We start from the raw sequence: 16,482 nt of genomic DNA, 5'->3' as shown, positions 1-16,482 counted from the left end.
AGCTGTTGCAGTGAGATATAACACAGAACACTGAACCATCAAAATCTGTTGCAGTGAATAATGGATCTAGAACTTTGACATCACAAATTATTTCCCTACATTCATGGACAGTTATGTAGCATGTAGGCAAGGAAGCATTTAACCTATAAGCTAATTTCACACTGTTTCAAATAGTTTTTCCAACTATCTTTATGATATACTCAAATATATGTAACAGAGTCATCAACACCAGTTTATGTTAATATAACCAAGTAGGGGACATATTTGAAGGTTGACATTAATCGTTAAGTTCAAAAAAGGGAAACTAATAAATTAAAATAATCAAACTAATGTTATATTGCTTGGGCTCCTTAAATTTCAGTGAATTTGCTATACTAATTAGGATATATTAATAAAATGCTTAGATACTATTACTATGTCCTCCTCCATGTAATCATATAACCATAGAATTTTTCTTTTAAATGAGTTTTAAAATGTTCTTTAAAAAACTTCACACACTTTATAAAAAGCTGCAAATGGAACTTTAAATCTACATAAAACATATTTCAGTTCCTTGAAAATCATAATGAGTTCTACAGCTATAACTGCCTGTAGTTATATACTGTGAGCATTAAAAAAAATAGTACAAAGGTCAGATCTGTCTTCAAGATGACAGATCATCACTTTTATGCCTCAAGCTAGACTTATTGTCTTAGAAATTTCAAACATCAGTATTTTTGCAAACTATCAGCACTTGCTATAACACCCTCACTACACTACATCTTGAGGTTACTACAGAAGAAATGAGGTGATAATTGCATATTAACATAATTATTCTGTAATCCCTCTGAGCAAGCTTCCTAGGTCACTCAGTAATTCAGATTAGATACAACCTTCCTGTCATCAAATCTATGCTGTCCACTTTCTGTTCATGAATGTTTTATAGAAAATTAGCTTAATTTCATTCTTTTATGTACATTATTAATTGTATTTATTGCAAGTAGGTTTATATTTTGTGGGCACTTATTACATAATACCAACCTTTGTCATGTAGTATAATTTCATACAAAAATATATTTTGCCCTCATTCCACATTAGCTCATTAATAGCTTTATTACACAGCTACAAATAAGTTATAATGTTGCCCACTAGCTGAGTTACAGTTAAGATTAGATTTTCACAAACCCCATGTTCATTTAAATTATCCTTGAGAACACATGACAACTTCAGTTAGTCATATATGAGATTGGGTCAAGAAGAGAAAAACATTCACAACTGTCATTCCAATTACAAAACAAATCTTAATTAACTGAAATACTACAGCTACAATTACTGTGATATTTAAGTCTATATATACTGTACACAATGTACAAATATATATACCCAAGCCTCACCTAGTATATAATGCAAGTGAAGACAGAGTATACTATATAACCATATCATCCAGGCAGTATCCTACTCTGGATATATCACTGAGAGAAAAATACTAAAAAAAATACAGAAATTTGTAAGGGTATCCAGCATGCCACATGATGAAATAAAGAGAAACTTGGTATGCTTAGTCTAGCAATTAGCCAGTACAATTAACAATCTTCAAATGTTTGAAGGCGTGGCATATAAAAGAAGATATGATCAATGTGTCTGAATCGTAAAGATGGATTTCATCTCAAGATTAAATAAACTGAAAACAGGAACCACTCAACATTGCAAAGGGTTGTTTTACACAACAGTGAACTGAATGGCTCACCAGCTTGGACTACTGTCAGGAACACTGTAGAAGGTAATATGGCACTGGCAATTGGGTAAGATGATTTCTAACAACATCCTCTCTGATATGTACTATATAGGTTAAATTTTTGGTTATTACATTAACATTTAATATTATTTGAAATAATGAGCTAAAAATGGAAGTTAAAATTATACTATTGGACTTTAAAAAGATCCTCTAAATTCATAATTACTTGAAATAATCCTTTAAATTGTAATATGTTGATAAGCTGATTTTTTTTTTTAAAGATTTTATTTATTTATTTATTTGACAGAGAGGGACACAGCGAGAGAGGGAACACAAGCAGGGGGAGTGGGAGGGGGAGAAGCAGGCTTCCCGCAGAGTAGGGAGCCTGATGCGGGGCTCGATCCCAGGACGCTGGGATCACGACCTGAGCCGAAGGCAGACGCTTAACGGCTGAGCCACCCAGGCGCCCGATAAGCTGATTCTTGAACAATGATATGGCACTAAATGACTAACACACTGAGGCCACAGAACTATCTGCAATCATGAAAACTACATAGAAAGGTTTTTTTTTTTTAATTGGTAATACAAAAAAAAATGGCCAATGAGTTCAAATAAATAGAAAATACATAAATAATGAACAGAAAAATAAAGCAAGAATACACTGGGCACATAATGCTTTCTTCCCAGCAGCATGAAGCACTGCCATTACAAACTAATGATCTTTATGTAATTTTACCACCTACCATCAAACTACATTGAACTTGCCGAATAGTTTTGTTCCTGATGCCATGCATTATCATTATTTAATAGGAGAACGACGTTACAAACAGTAAGGTACTAGATCATAAACACCTAATAACACAAAGTGATTCTTTATGCTGAGTGTACTAAATACTTAACATAATCTGACACATCTCAAGAAGCAGGTAACTACAAGAACAAAAGGTGGTGGGGAAGCTACAAAGGCCTAATTTTATCAATTTGACAAAATTATACAATAATGAGAAGCAAGAGTAGTCAAAAAACAAATGGATATTCACTTATCGAAGGCTAATTTCCTAATGAAGAGCTTTGTAATTTTAAGAGGCAAGGCAATAAATTGTGGTTGCAACCAAAGGAGAATGCTAAATCATATTCAGCATGGAATGACTGCTTATTGCTTTCATATAGTCAGAACAAGATAAGTGATCATCAGGGCACCTGGGTGGTTCAGTTGGTTAAGCATCTGACTTCAGCTCAGGTCATGATCTCAGGGTCCTGGGATTGAGCCTCACGTTGGGCTCCCCAACTCAGCAGAGGGCCTGCTTCTCCCTCTGTGCTCCCCCTCGCCCCGGCTCATGCTCTCTCTCCCTTTCTTATCTTGAAGAAAAAAAGGTAAGTGATCATCACAGCTTTGATAGCGTAAATAATGTATATATGCACATGACTCCGACAAGAACAATTCAAGTGGTTTTTTTAAATAAAATGAGTGATAACCTCTTTATATATTTTTCAAACAGAGCAAACTTGTGACCACAATTGTATAATTTACATGAATCATAAATGTGTCAGTTTCACACTCCAGACGTAGTGTGTCAACTCTGCCCTCTACCAACAGAGTATTAACTGCCATTAACTGTTATTTTACTTTGGGTCTTTCCAGTGTTCTTCAGTCTATGATGAGTTTGCTCTTTGTGCTTAGTTTTGAAATATTTTATAAACATTAACCTATCATATCCAATAAATGCAAAAGAAGTGTGTTGAAAGTCCTAGGAAGACCAAACATAATTATATTAGAAGTGAAAACAGAGACAATAAAACACCGAAAGTGGTAATATAAATATTATATATGCATATGGAATGAACTGCTTGAAAGCTGAAATAATTGTGAAGAACAAAGAGATTTCACCATTAAGAAATTACTGTGCCTATATATCTGACAATAATCAGCAAGAGATAAGGAAATATGACAAAAGAAGTTCTTAAGTACAAAATCAGCGTCAATGTTAGATGTCTATTTGCCTAATGGTTTTCAGGAAAGGCTAGGAATTTGTTCAAGAACTTAAAAGCTAATAATGTTCAAATGTTGCAGATGAAACTTCTGCCCCCACCACGTATGATTCCACAGGACCAAGGTCCATTAGATTATGCACATCAAAGTTAGTGACATTACTGCAAATGCAAACAATTGGGCTTTGAAGAAATTCCTTATAAGAGTAGAAGAGATAATCTGGCCTCAAAAGACTGCCTGGAACATAACACATGTTTCCTTCTGATACTCAATAATTTTGCTCTTTCAAATTCAAAACCTCGCATATTCAACTGTATGTACATTTTTAAAAAACTTTTGTAGATTTTATAAAGTAAAACTCTTATTATAAAAGTTCCATTAATTCATTTAGTAATCACATAGTAGTCATATTTATAAAGTACAAAGCTGTTTATGGTCTGAGAAGTAAACTTGAACATTATGAGGTTGAGAGAATAAATTCTTTCACTGAATTGTAATTTAATTTTATTAACAGGGGCTAAGATTGTAAAAAGAAAAATTCTGCAATTCTGTAATAATCTGTAATGAGTACTTAGCCTTTTACCTGTATTATGTACATTTAAACTCTAGTAGGTAAATTCAAAACTTATATATAGATGGAAAAGTTTGACATGCTCATTGAGAACTAGAAAAATGAAACACAACCAGAACTTTTGCTTTCTATAAAGTATTTTCATTAAATGTGAACTCTCTTACTGATACCATTTATTCAACTTACCTTTTTTTATTTCTCTAAAATCAGCCCCCCAAATACAATTATCTTCTAAGAAAAATATTCCAAAGTAATCATTATTCTACAATAATCTTCATTTAGGATGGTAAAAATTCAAATACAGAAATCTGCTTTCCTTAAAACAAAATATGCAGGAAGATGCATCTCTCTTGCACCAATGTCTTAAAAAAAAAAAAAAGAACATATTTTTGTGATGGCAAATCACAAACCAGCCATGACTTTTTTCTGATTTAACAAGTTTTCCTTATTACATGTTCGATTCTGGAGTTTCATTTATAAAACCAAAGACATTTATTTATTGTGAATATAAATAATTACAAAATTTCACCAAAATGTTAAAGAAAACACTATCTAATATTTAGGAAATGCAAGTACTTATTAATAATCAAATGTACATAGCTCTCTTCAAACAAGTGTGATTTAAAAGAATTTCCTTCTAGTTTACTCATATAAAAGAGAGAAAGATGGCAAGGTCAAGAATAGCAATTTTGAACCATAAGAAACTTACAGAACCCATGATTTCCAATTTATCCAATATCTTTAACACCAAAATGTTATGAATAGTATATTACTGTTTTATAGAAGGTGACTAAAGCATATTTAAAACTGAGATTATTTCAGGGAAAATTTTAATTATTCTTAAGATTAATCAAATGGTATTGCTGGCAGTTTTTTTTTTCTTACTGTATTGCTATCTAACTAAGGAAGACTATATATAGGACACATATGTATAAAAAACCACTATCAGTAAAAGGCAATAAATTATGTCCCCAGTGAGTAATATGGATTACACTTTCTATGGTTCAGAGGAAGTAGAAGGTTCTATAAAATAGCATGGAAAAGAAAAGCCTCAGAAAAATGAGGGTTTTAGCTAAATTTTATAGTGTACTGAGCCAGAGAATCATTCTTTGGTGGCAGACATGGCTATGTCTGAAGAATGGCTCCACAACTTCCACCTTGGGACAAAGTTACTCCAACTTTTCTTAAATTTCAGTTGCTTCATCAATAAAGTAAGTATGAAACCTCCTAAGAGGCCTGTGAGATTAAATAAGACAATATAAAACATGCAGCATAGGGCCTGGCATTTAATAATTACTCATTAAATGTTAATTCCCTCTGACCCTTGCCATAAACTTGTTTCATTTACGGAATGATGACACTGAATTTGTACACTGCTCCTACTGATGAAGGAGGCCCTTACAAGCAGAAATTTATTCTGGGAGGAGATACCTGGCACCTTAAAACCACTCCTAAGAATAAATGGGCAGAAGCTAAACTATCAGAAGAAACATGTCTTAGGAGTTGCTGGGGCTATAAGAATAACACTCTTGTAGGGATAAAGCAGAGCTTCAGTAAAACAATATTCAATAAGCAATAAAGAGGGGAATTACAGTGCTTAACCGAGTGCTCCAAGGAAAAAGGACATGAAGTGGCCACTCAGGATTTAAGAGTTTCTGATTCCTTAGGGTCTATCAGGACATGAATTTAATTTGTCTCTCATAAAATGTCAATGAAATGAAAGCAGATGAACTAGAATAGAGACATACCAAGGTGGATAAAGCCATAAACTTGAACAGTGATAGATGAGGACTGCTGGAAAGAATGGAGATGGCAATCCCAAATAAAACAAACAAAAAAAATTAAAAATAGGTTTTATGGCAAAAAATATGAATCAGAAAAGCAACAGATTTTTCACTGTCAAGAGTAAGTGTTAAGTCAAAGGTGCAATAACATTAGTTTGGCGTTAAAATTCTTTTGAGTATAGAATCCTATACAGAGACGGATTACATAATATTCAAGTGTAATGGCACAGGGCCTCTAAGTTCACCACTCACCTACCATCTCAGAAAAGAGTTTCCAAAAGGTTGAATGTGGGGGAGAGGTGTGTCCTGCAAATGGCTAAAATTATTGTGTTAAGTGTATTTTTATTATTTCATACAAGTGATTGAAATATATAAATTTAAGTGTTTATCAAAATTATAAGGTTAATCACTAGAAGAATAAAAAGTAAACATACTTAAGATCCTCAAATTCTTTTATAAACTATTGTGTTTTAAGTAAAGAAGAATAGCATGCTCTGAGCAAGAGGGTGACAAAGAACTTTGAAATAAAAAATTACTACACAGCAACAACAATAACAACAAAACAACTCTCAGTAGGTGAGCTGAAAAGCAGAGTGAATATGGCTGATGAAATGAGGTATTCTTACAGAACAAAGACTTCTTAAAAAGGGAGTTAAAAAAAACCCATGAAATTTAGATCCACAGATTATATCAAGTAGGAATTAGAGGAAAAAACAAAAAACAAAACAAAACCCAGGGGAATAAAGAAGAGGACATAACAGAAAAAATTCCAGAGCTCAAAAAATACAGAAGTCTTTAGATTAATAGGGCCCAATCAGTGCTCAGTGGATGAAGAAAAAAACATGCCTCTTGACAAGTCCTGGGGAAATTTCAGAACTCTAAGAATAAAAGGTAGATTTTACTCATTTCCAGAAAACAAGATAAAAACTAGACTACCTAAAAAACAATAATACACAATTCTTCATCACCTGTGTCATCAGACTTTTAATGATATTTTAAAATCAAATCTGTCTGAATAAATTATCTCATCTACATTTTCCACTCTCTCCCACTTCAGTTACCAATGTAATAATAGTCTCGTGTATCCTTCTACTCCTTTTTCTTATTCATACATATGACATGTATGTACGTTTTATGATTATCTTTATAGAAATGGGATTATACAATATACATGCTACAATAAATAACCTTGTATAGACAGTCTTGTAGTGTTTTTATTTCAGTGATACAGATTTTTCAAAGTTGCATGTGTATTTTTAATACACATTTCCAAATCACTCCCCAAATTTCTATCAATATGCATATCTACCTCCAATGTGTAAGAATGACTATTTTCCCACAGTCTTACGATTTTTTGCCAGCATCATGGTGAAAGATGTGAAAATACTTTTCAACCCAGAATTCTGTAACTAAAGTATACCACTCAAACATAACAATAAAATACAGACATTTTGGACAAGCAAGGATTCCAAAAGTTTATCATCCACTCATAGAGTAATTCTCCAGCACAGAGACAAGAATATATAAAAAGAAAGACATAAGAATCAATAAACAGGGGCGCCTGGGTGGCTCAGTCGGTTAAGCATCTGCCTCTGGCTCAGGTCTTGATCCCAGGGTCCTGGGATCGAGCCCGGCACCCAGCTCCCTGCTCTGCGGGGAGCCTGCTTCTCCCTCTGCCTGCTGTTCCCCCTCTTTTTTTTTTTTTAAGAGATTTTTTTTTTAAAAGATTTTATTTGACAGAGAGAACACAAGCAGAGGGAGAGAGAGGGAGAAGCAGGCTCCCTGCTGAGCAAGGAGCCCAATGTGGGACTTGATCCCAGGACCCTGGGATCATGACCTGGGCCAAAGGCAGGTGCTTAACCGACTGAGCCACCCAGGCGTCCCTCAAATAAATAAAATCTTAAAAAAGAAAATCAATATACCTTAGAACCCCTGAAAACAAGGCAACTAAATGTAGTAATTATTGATAATTGTTCAAAAGGATTACCATGAAAAGAGAGTTATATGGTATGTAATAATACAGAAACTAAGAAGCCCAAAAGATTTCAGCATGGAAGGTTAGACTAGGTGGACACTGATTCAAAGAAAACCTTCTTAAAAAAGTATTAAAAAGTTAAGGGTGACCAAATAAAATAGTGAAATAAGATATATAAATTTCAAATCCATAGAATTAAAAAGTAAAGAAAATTTGATTGATTAAAATAAAATAAAAAGTAACAACAGAAGACAGCAAAGAGAAAACAAAAAGCAGAAAGAAGTCCAAATGCATCAGTCTTCTCAACAAATAGAAGTTTATAAGTTAAGAAAAAGGCATTCATACTTGTTTTGTTTTGAAATATGCTATATGTTGTTTATAAAGGAAAAGGAAATGTTGAGGTTAAAAATAAGATGATACAAAGATAAACTAAGCAAATGTTAATAACTACTATCAGAACAATCTAATGGAATTTATGGCAAAAAGCACAACACCTGCTAAAGATGAATATTACATATAATAAAGTATACAATTCACCAAGAAGATATAGTATTCATGAATCCCTTTGCACACAACAAAATGGCTACAAAATACATAAATTGTAAACATCTACAAGTTAAGGGAAACTGACAGTCACAGAGGGAGGTTTTAAAATTTCTCCCCAAAAGTCAACAGATCAAGGACAATATTCCAGTTTTCTTTATCTATCTCCTCTTTCAAGATCACCCTTCTCTTACATTAAAAAGGTTCCCAAACACAAATCTGCAACCTTCCCCATCTCCATTAGTTGTTCAGCTCAATAACCTTGGAGCAATCTTCTTTATTCATTTATTCACACTTCATATCAAAACTATCAAGAAATCCTATTGCCACTATCTTTAAATTACATCCAGAATCCAATCACTTCACACTACTGCTACATCCAGATCCACTATTATCTCTCCCCTGTATTATTTCAATAGCTTCCTAAATTCATCTTAGTGCATCTACCCTTACCAATCTACTGTCTATTCTCAACAGCACAACCACAGGAATTGTTTTAAAACCTAAGACAGATAATGTTCCTCAAAATCCTTCAATACCTCTTGGTCTTATCCTCTTAGAGAAAAAAACCCAACATCTTTATAATAGCTTGTAACGCCCTACAAAGATCCTTTCCAGCAACATTTTGGCCCCACTTCTTTCTCCTCCCCCCAACTCACTTACTCAGTTCAAGTCACACTGGCTTTACTATTCCTTGAACACATTCTCTTCCATATTAAGGTCTTAGTATTATTGATTATTCCCCAGCTAGAACACTCTCGCTCCGAGGTACTCATGGCTAATTCCCTCATCTAATTCAAGCCTTTGATCAACCATTTCCTTTTGAATAATGCCTACCTGGACCACGTTGATCAAAATTATATCCCAAACTCCTTTATCTTCTCTACTCTGTGGGCATTCTCAAATAAACTTACACTGGTTTACCCTTTTTTTACCCCAAAAAGCTAATCACTTTCTAATATATTGTGTAATATTTATTATGGTTATTGTTTGTATATCCCTCCTCTAGAACTAAGTTTCAAGGGCATAGATCTTTGTATTTGTTAAAAGAATCTCTCAAGGGTCTAGAAGAGTGCCACCATTCAGAACCTTGGTATTGTGCATTGCTTTGATAATGCTTTATGTATAAAAACCTCTGGGTACCAAATAAAAGGAGGTTTGGGAAATACATATTTCCTTGCCATGTCAGCAAAGCAAGCAATATGGAAAGGCTATATAGTCTTAGTTCACTGAAAAACTCAAGGCAGGATTCCAGTGTCTTGTCTCTCTCACTTTGCCTTCTATCCCTCCATACCTACTTTCCCTTCTTTCATATACCTCCTCATTCCATTTCCCAGTTTTAGAATTAAAATTCAGAAATGAAAAAGTTGTCAACAGTGACAGTTATGATACTTGAATTTAAAAAGTAAAGCCACATTTTTACTGACAAAGGGTTACTCTGATTTAGCTGGGAAGACTGACTTTGTTAAATCCAAATGCCAACTTAAAGATGCCAGTTTTTCAAAATTCTATTAGGAAATACACAAAGAAAAAAGTCTAAAAACCATGATCAAACATAGAGCACTATACAACCAGAAACTGACATTCTTATTTTAAACATAAATAGGTTTTCTTATTTCAAAACGTAAGTAGAACATTTATAAAATCTGACTATATATTATAATAACCACAGAGAAATTTCCAAGAGATAGAAATCATGTAGATCATATTCTCTGGCCACCAAGCAACAAAACTAAAAATTAGTACAATTAAAGAGTTAATTAACATGTCAATTACATCTCAATAAAACTGGGGGAAAAGAGTATCTACTAAAACAAAACAAACAAAAAGTTAGTGAGCTAGAAAAAGGTCAGAATAAAGTATCTAAGAATGAAGAAAGGAGACACAAAAAGATAGAAAACAGAGAAAGGAACAGAGCCAAAAGATGATACAGTAAAAAAGATCTAGCATATATTTAATGGGAGTCCCAGAAGTAAAGGAGAGAGAAAATAGGACAGACTCAATCCTTGAAAAGATAATGGCTGAGAACTTCCTAAAACTTGACCAAAGATATCGAGCCATGGTTTCTGGAAGCACCAGGAACTCTAAGATGGATATATAAAAAGAAAAATATACCTAGATACATCACAGTAAAGTGTTGAAAACGCAAAACAATGAGAAAATCTTAAGAGCTGCAACAGAGAAAAGAATACGTATTGCCAGCAATGAATGATCCAAAAGAAAATTAAGGAAACAATTCCATCTATAAAAGCATCCAAAATAAAATACCTAAGAATAAATGTAACCAAGGAGGTAAAAGGCTTATAAACTTAAAATGACAAAACATTGATGAAAGAAATTAAAGAAGGTATAAATAAATAGAAAGACATCCCATGTTCATGGATTTGAAGATGAAATATTATTAAGATGACAAAACTTCCCAAAGTGATCTATAGATTTAGTGTAATTCCTATGAAAATTCTAAGGGCCTTTGTTTGCAGAAATGGATAAGCTGATCCTCAAATTCATATGGAAATGCAAAGGGCTCTGAAGAACAAAAGCAATGTTGAAAAGAAATAAAGTAGGAATCCTCACTCTGATTTAAAAACTTATTAGAAAGCTATAGTTATCAGGTGTGGTACTGGCATAATTGTAGACTTAGAGACCATTGGAAAGATTTGAGAATCCAGAAATAAACCCAAACACCTGTGGCCAAATGATTTTTAACAAAGGTGCCAAGACTATTCAAAGGGGGAAAGAATAGTCTTTTCAACAAATGATGCTAGGACGAATGGACAATCACATGCAAAATAATGAAGTTGGACCCTGCCTCATATCACATACAGAAACTAAATCAAAATGGATCAACACTATATATATATAATAGCTGAAACAGTAAAGCTTTTTGAAGAAGGCATAGGGATGAATCTTCACGATGTTGTATTTGGCAATAAATTCTTAGATTTGACACCAAAAGCATGATGAACAAAAGAAAAAATAGATAATTTGGACTCATCAAAATAAAGTTTCTTCATCAAAGAGCATTACTGAGATGTATTTGATAAGGGTTTAGTATACAGAATATATTAACAAATGAACAAAAAGACAACCCAATTTAAAAAATGGACAAAGGCTCAGCCGAGAACTAATGTGGAAGATGACAAAGGAGAACCCTAAGCTCCCCTCGTCCCATGGATACAACCAGATAACACCCACATCAGTGTAAATAACCCAGAAAATGACCTGAAGACTGGTAGAGCAGACTGTCCACAGCTAAATGTAAAGAAGAAGGTAGGAAGGGTGGAGACGTGGTAGGGGGCCAAAGTGACCAATGGGACTGTCTGCAAGAGGGAGGGATACTGCAGGCACAAAGAAGGGAGATGAAAAGACCCCATGCCAGGCACCCCAGGCACAGGGGACATGCACTGGGAAGATGAATCCCCATAACATTTGGCTTTGAAAACCAGAGGGACTGGAACTTTAAAAATCAGCAGGCAGGGTGAGAGGAAACTGAGTCCCTGCCCTTCAAGAAACAGTACTACAAACAGCCCTGATGAGATACAACATAAAAGCAGCAGTCTGAAAAATGCCTGGGATATATACAGGAGGGAGATTGGTTTACTAATCTCAGAGCATGTGCTGGAGGGGTCAGGATCTTTGGAAGACTTCTCCAACAACAAAAAAGCTAGCAGGTGCCACTTCCCTCCCGTGCCCTCCAGCCTAGATACAAGGGATACCTGTGGGAACCAGTGCAGCATAAACACTCTCTACCTTGCTTTCTAACACGGTTCCCCACCCTCCATGCTCTTCTGCAGACTCAGTCCCTCCATCCCACACTGGACAAAAGTTTTCTTGGCCAGCTACAGGTCCCCTCTTGCAGTACACTGGCAGAGACCTTGCTGGCACCCTGTACCCTGTCACCATGCTCTCTTGCAGACCCAGAGGAGTCCATCCAAAGCAGTGCCAAAGGGTGGCAGTGTGTAAGCAGCCCTGCCAGGGACAAGTACAACTCCAAAATGACTCATGCCCCAGGGACAGGGAAAGATAACCACACATACCAGTCCAACTGTGGCCCTAGAAGTGGGATAGGGCACACATCTGGTCTGACTGCAGGCCTTGCCCACCAACAAAAGCTTCTCAGCGGCAACAAAGAGAAAGTGTCCTGCAGATCAGTGCTACCACAGCTCTGGCAAACACCTGGTCTGACTCAACTCAAGCCCAAGGAGGCCCAGACTGTCCCACTAACACCACAGGGACCAAATCCCGCCCACAACAGGAAAAGAGCCATTGCAGATGACTGGACAGAAGGCAAATGTGGTTCAGCCACAACAGTAGGATGAAAGCAACACACATACAAGACACTCCTGAAATGCCAGGTTCTCGTGAACTGGGGATATTGCACTGCAGGGCACCACAGGACCTCTTCTTCATAAGACCACTTCTTTTAAGAGCAGGAGAAATAGATGATTTTCCTAACACACAGAAACAGACAGAGAGTTAGCCAAAATGAGGAGAAAGAGGACTATGTCCCAAATGAAAGACAGGATAAAATCACAGCAAGAGAGCTAAATGAAATGGAGATAAGTAATATGTGTGATAGAGAATTTAAAGTAATGGTCATAAAGATACTCGCTGGACTTGAGAAATGAGTGGAAGGCCTCAGTGAGACCCGCAACAAAGAGATAGAAAACATAAAACCAATCAGAGATGAAGAACTCAATAACTGAAATTAAAAACACACCAGAGAGAGGGGGGCCTAGGTGGCTCAGTCATTAAGTGTCTGCCTTCGGCTCAGGTCATGATCCCAGGGTCCTGGGATCAAGCCCCGCATCGGGCTCCCCGCAGAGCGGGGAGCCTGCTTCTCCCTCTCCCACTCCCCCTGCTTGTGTTCCCTCTCTCGCTGTGTCTCTATCAAATAAATAAAATTGTTAAAAAAAAAAAAAACACACACACTAGAGGAAATAAATAGTAGACTAAAAGAAGCAGAAGAATGAATCAGCAATCTGAAGGACTAATGGAAAGTAATCACGCTGCAAAGGAGAGAGAAAAAATAATAAAAAATGAAAATAGATTAAGGGAACTCATTAACACCAAATGTAGTAACAGTCACATTATAGGGATCCCAGGGGGAGAAAGAAAAGGGGGCAGAAAATGTATTTGAAGAAAGAACAAAACTTCCCCGAATCTGGGGAAGGAAACAGAAATTCAGATCCAGGAGGCACAGAGAACCCCCAATAAAATCAACCCAAGGAAGTTCACCCTAAGGCACATAGTAATTAAAATGGCAAAAAGTGATAAAGAGAGTATTTAAAAAACAGCAAGAGAAAGGAAAACAGTTACATTAAGGAAACAGTTACATAAGGCTATCAGTGGATTTTTCAGCAGAACTTTGCAGGCCAGAAGGGAGTGCTCTTTTCTATCTCAAATAAACAAAACCTTTTCTAAAAAATTAAATAAAGAAAATGAAAATGAAAACCACAATGAGATACCACTTCACACCTATTAGGATAGTTTTAATTTAAAAAAAAGAAAAACATGAAAAATAACAAGTGTTGATGAGAATATGGAGAAACAGAGACCCTCGTTCATTGCTGGTGAGAATGTAAAGTGGTGCATCCACTGTGGAAAACCAGTTTGATGTTTCCTAAAAATAGGTAACAGATAATTGCCATTTGACCCAGCTACTCAATTCCTAGATACATATACAGGAGAAATGAAAACTTATGTACACACAGAAACTGGTACATGAATGTTTACAACATCATTATTCATAATAGCTAAAAAAAGAAACAAAGTACATGCTACAACTTGGATGAACCTTGAAAACATTATGCTAAATGAAAGAAGTCAGACATGAAGGTCACATATTACATGATTCCCTTCATATGAAATATCCAGAATAGGCAAATCCAAAGAGACAGAAAGTAAAGGGTATCAGGTGATAGTGGAAGGAGGAAATAGGAAATAATTACATAGCTGTAAGGGTGTCAAAACAGTTTTGAAACAAGGGAGCTTGTGGTTCCATAATATTATGAATATACTAAATAACAAGGAGTTGTACATTTAAAATGATTAATTGTATGCTACATGAATTTCACCTCAATTAAACAAAAGATGGCAGTATTAAAATGTTCCCATGTTCTGACAACATCCAATTTGCAGCAAACTTCTACTTCCTTAGATTGTCTCTAAAATTACTCAACCAAAGTCTAAATCCTGTAACAGGTTTTTTCTAATACCCTCTTAAAAAAACACACCTAAAGGTTCCCTATAAATACATGCTGAATCCCTCACTGCAACAAGTATAAAAAAACTATTAAGTGTTCTCGCTGGTCTTTTCGGCTGGAAGGCATGGATAAAACTAACAACTAACCTCTCAACAGAAATAACAGAAGCTAGGGGCACTTGAGTGGCTCAGTCCATTAAGCGTCTGCATCAGCTCAGGTCGTGATCCCGGGGTCCAGGATCAAGCCCCAAAACCGGCTCCCTGCTCAGCAGGGACTCTGCTTCTCCCTCTCCCCACTGCTCATGCTCTTGGTCTCCCTCTCAAATAAATAAAATCTTAAAAAAAAAAAAAAAAAAAAAAGAAGAAATAACAGAAGCCAGAACATAAAGGGATAATATAGTTAGAGAAAACAACTGCCTGCCCAGAATTCTAACCAGTAAAAACTATCATTCAAAAATGAAGGTGAAATACAGAACATGATGAGACAACAAATATGGACAATTTCTCAGCACAGGTACTCTTCAAAAAAAGGAAGTGATCACAGATGGAGAACTGAAGATGCAGGAAAAGAATAAAAAGTGGTAAAAATCGTATCTATATGGGGCGCCTGGGTGGCTCACTCAAGTTAGCGTCCAACTCTTGATTTTGGCTCAGGTCATGATCTCAGGGTTCTGGGATCAAGGTCCATGTTGGGCTCCCCGCTCAGTGGGGAGTCTGCTTGTGGGGAGTCTGCTTGTCTCCCTCTCCCTCTGCCCTTCCCCACACTCAGACTCTCTCTCTAAAATAAATTTTAAAAAGGTAACTATGTGGGTATATCTAAAATAATCAGATAAAACAGTGATGATGTCTTCTGGGGCTCAAAATACACATGGAGTTAAAAATACATGAGTATTACAGAAAATAAATGGGGTAAAGGGGAGAGAATTAATGGAATTGAAGTGTTTTAATCGTCTGGAAAATATAAAATAACTTAATTAGACTCTTCTAGGTCAAAGATGCATGTTGTAATCTCTAGGTCAGCAGTTCCCAAAAGTGCCCAGACCTCTCGGGGGGGGGGGGGGGGGAGTCCCTGAGACCCTATTAGGGGATCTTTAAAATCACAACTATTTTCATAATAACACAAAGACCTGATTTGCCTTTTTCACTCCCATTCTCTCAAAGCTGTACAATGGAGTTATTCACAGTCTACATGACTCACGATATTCCAACAGATTAAAGCCGAAGCAGGTGTAAGAATCCAGCTGTTTTCTACTAAGCTAGATACTGAAGAGATTTGCAAAAATGTAAAACAATGCTACTCTTCCCACTAAGTTTTGTTTTAGAAAGTATATTCTTCACAAAATTATGTTATCTATATTAACATTTAATGGGAAACTCTTCTCACAAACAATAAATTATCTGATCCAAAATGTCAACTATGCCAAGGATGAGAAACATTGATATAACCAAATAAACAAAGTTCCTTTTAAGAATTTAAATGGGTCTTGAGAACACAGAATTTGAGATTCCTGACCTAAATAAATGAAAGGATAATATGACATTCATGGATTGGAAGACAATACCATAAAGATGTCAACTCTATCTCAAATTAATGAATAAATTCAATTTTTGTAAAACCGACAATGTGACTATAAACATTTATATGGAAGTGCAAAGAATCAAGAAGAACAAGGCAGAAAGATTTGCTTTATTGAATATAA

General features: G+C 35.6%; 1 protein-coding gene across 9 annotated transcripts in view; it reads right to left on the bottom strand.

Annotated features, from left to right (window-relative positions):
• The window catches only part of ZNF644 (zinc finger protein 644), a 103,354-nt gene that overhangs the window by 27,273 nt on the left and 59,599 nt on the right, over positions 1-16,482 (bottom strand). Inside the window, exon 2 of one of the 9 annotated variants that reach the window (XM_032424044.1) lies at positions 4,462-4,637. The exons of the other annotated variants lie outside the window; for them this stretch is intronic. The gene's annotated coding sequence lies outside the window, so the exon portion shown is untranslated. The remainder of the gene's footprint in view (positions 1-4,461; positions 4,638-16,482) is intronic. 9 annotated transcript variants of the gene reach the window in all.

The sequence above is a fragment of the Phoca vitulina genome, unplaced genomic scaffold (genome assembly GCF_004348235.1).
Source record: "Phoca vitulina isolate PV1807 unplaced genomic scaffold, GSC_HSeal_1.0 scaffold2, whole genome shotgun sequence".
NCBI lineage: Eukaryota > Metazoa > Chordata > Mammalia > Carnivora > Phocidae > Phoca > Phoca vitulina.
The sequence above is the reverse complement of the archived record's forward strand: the minus strand, read 5'-3'. Positions and strand labels throughout refer to the sequence as shown.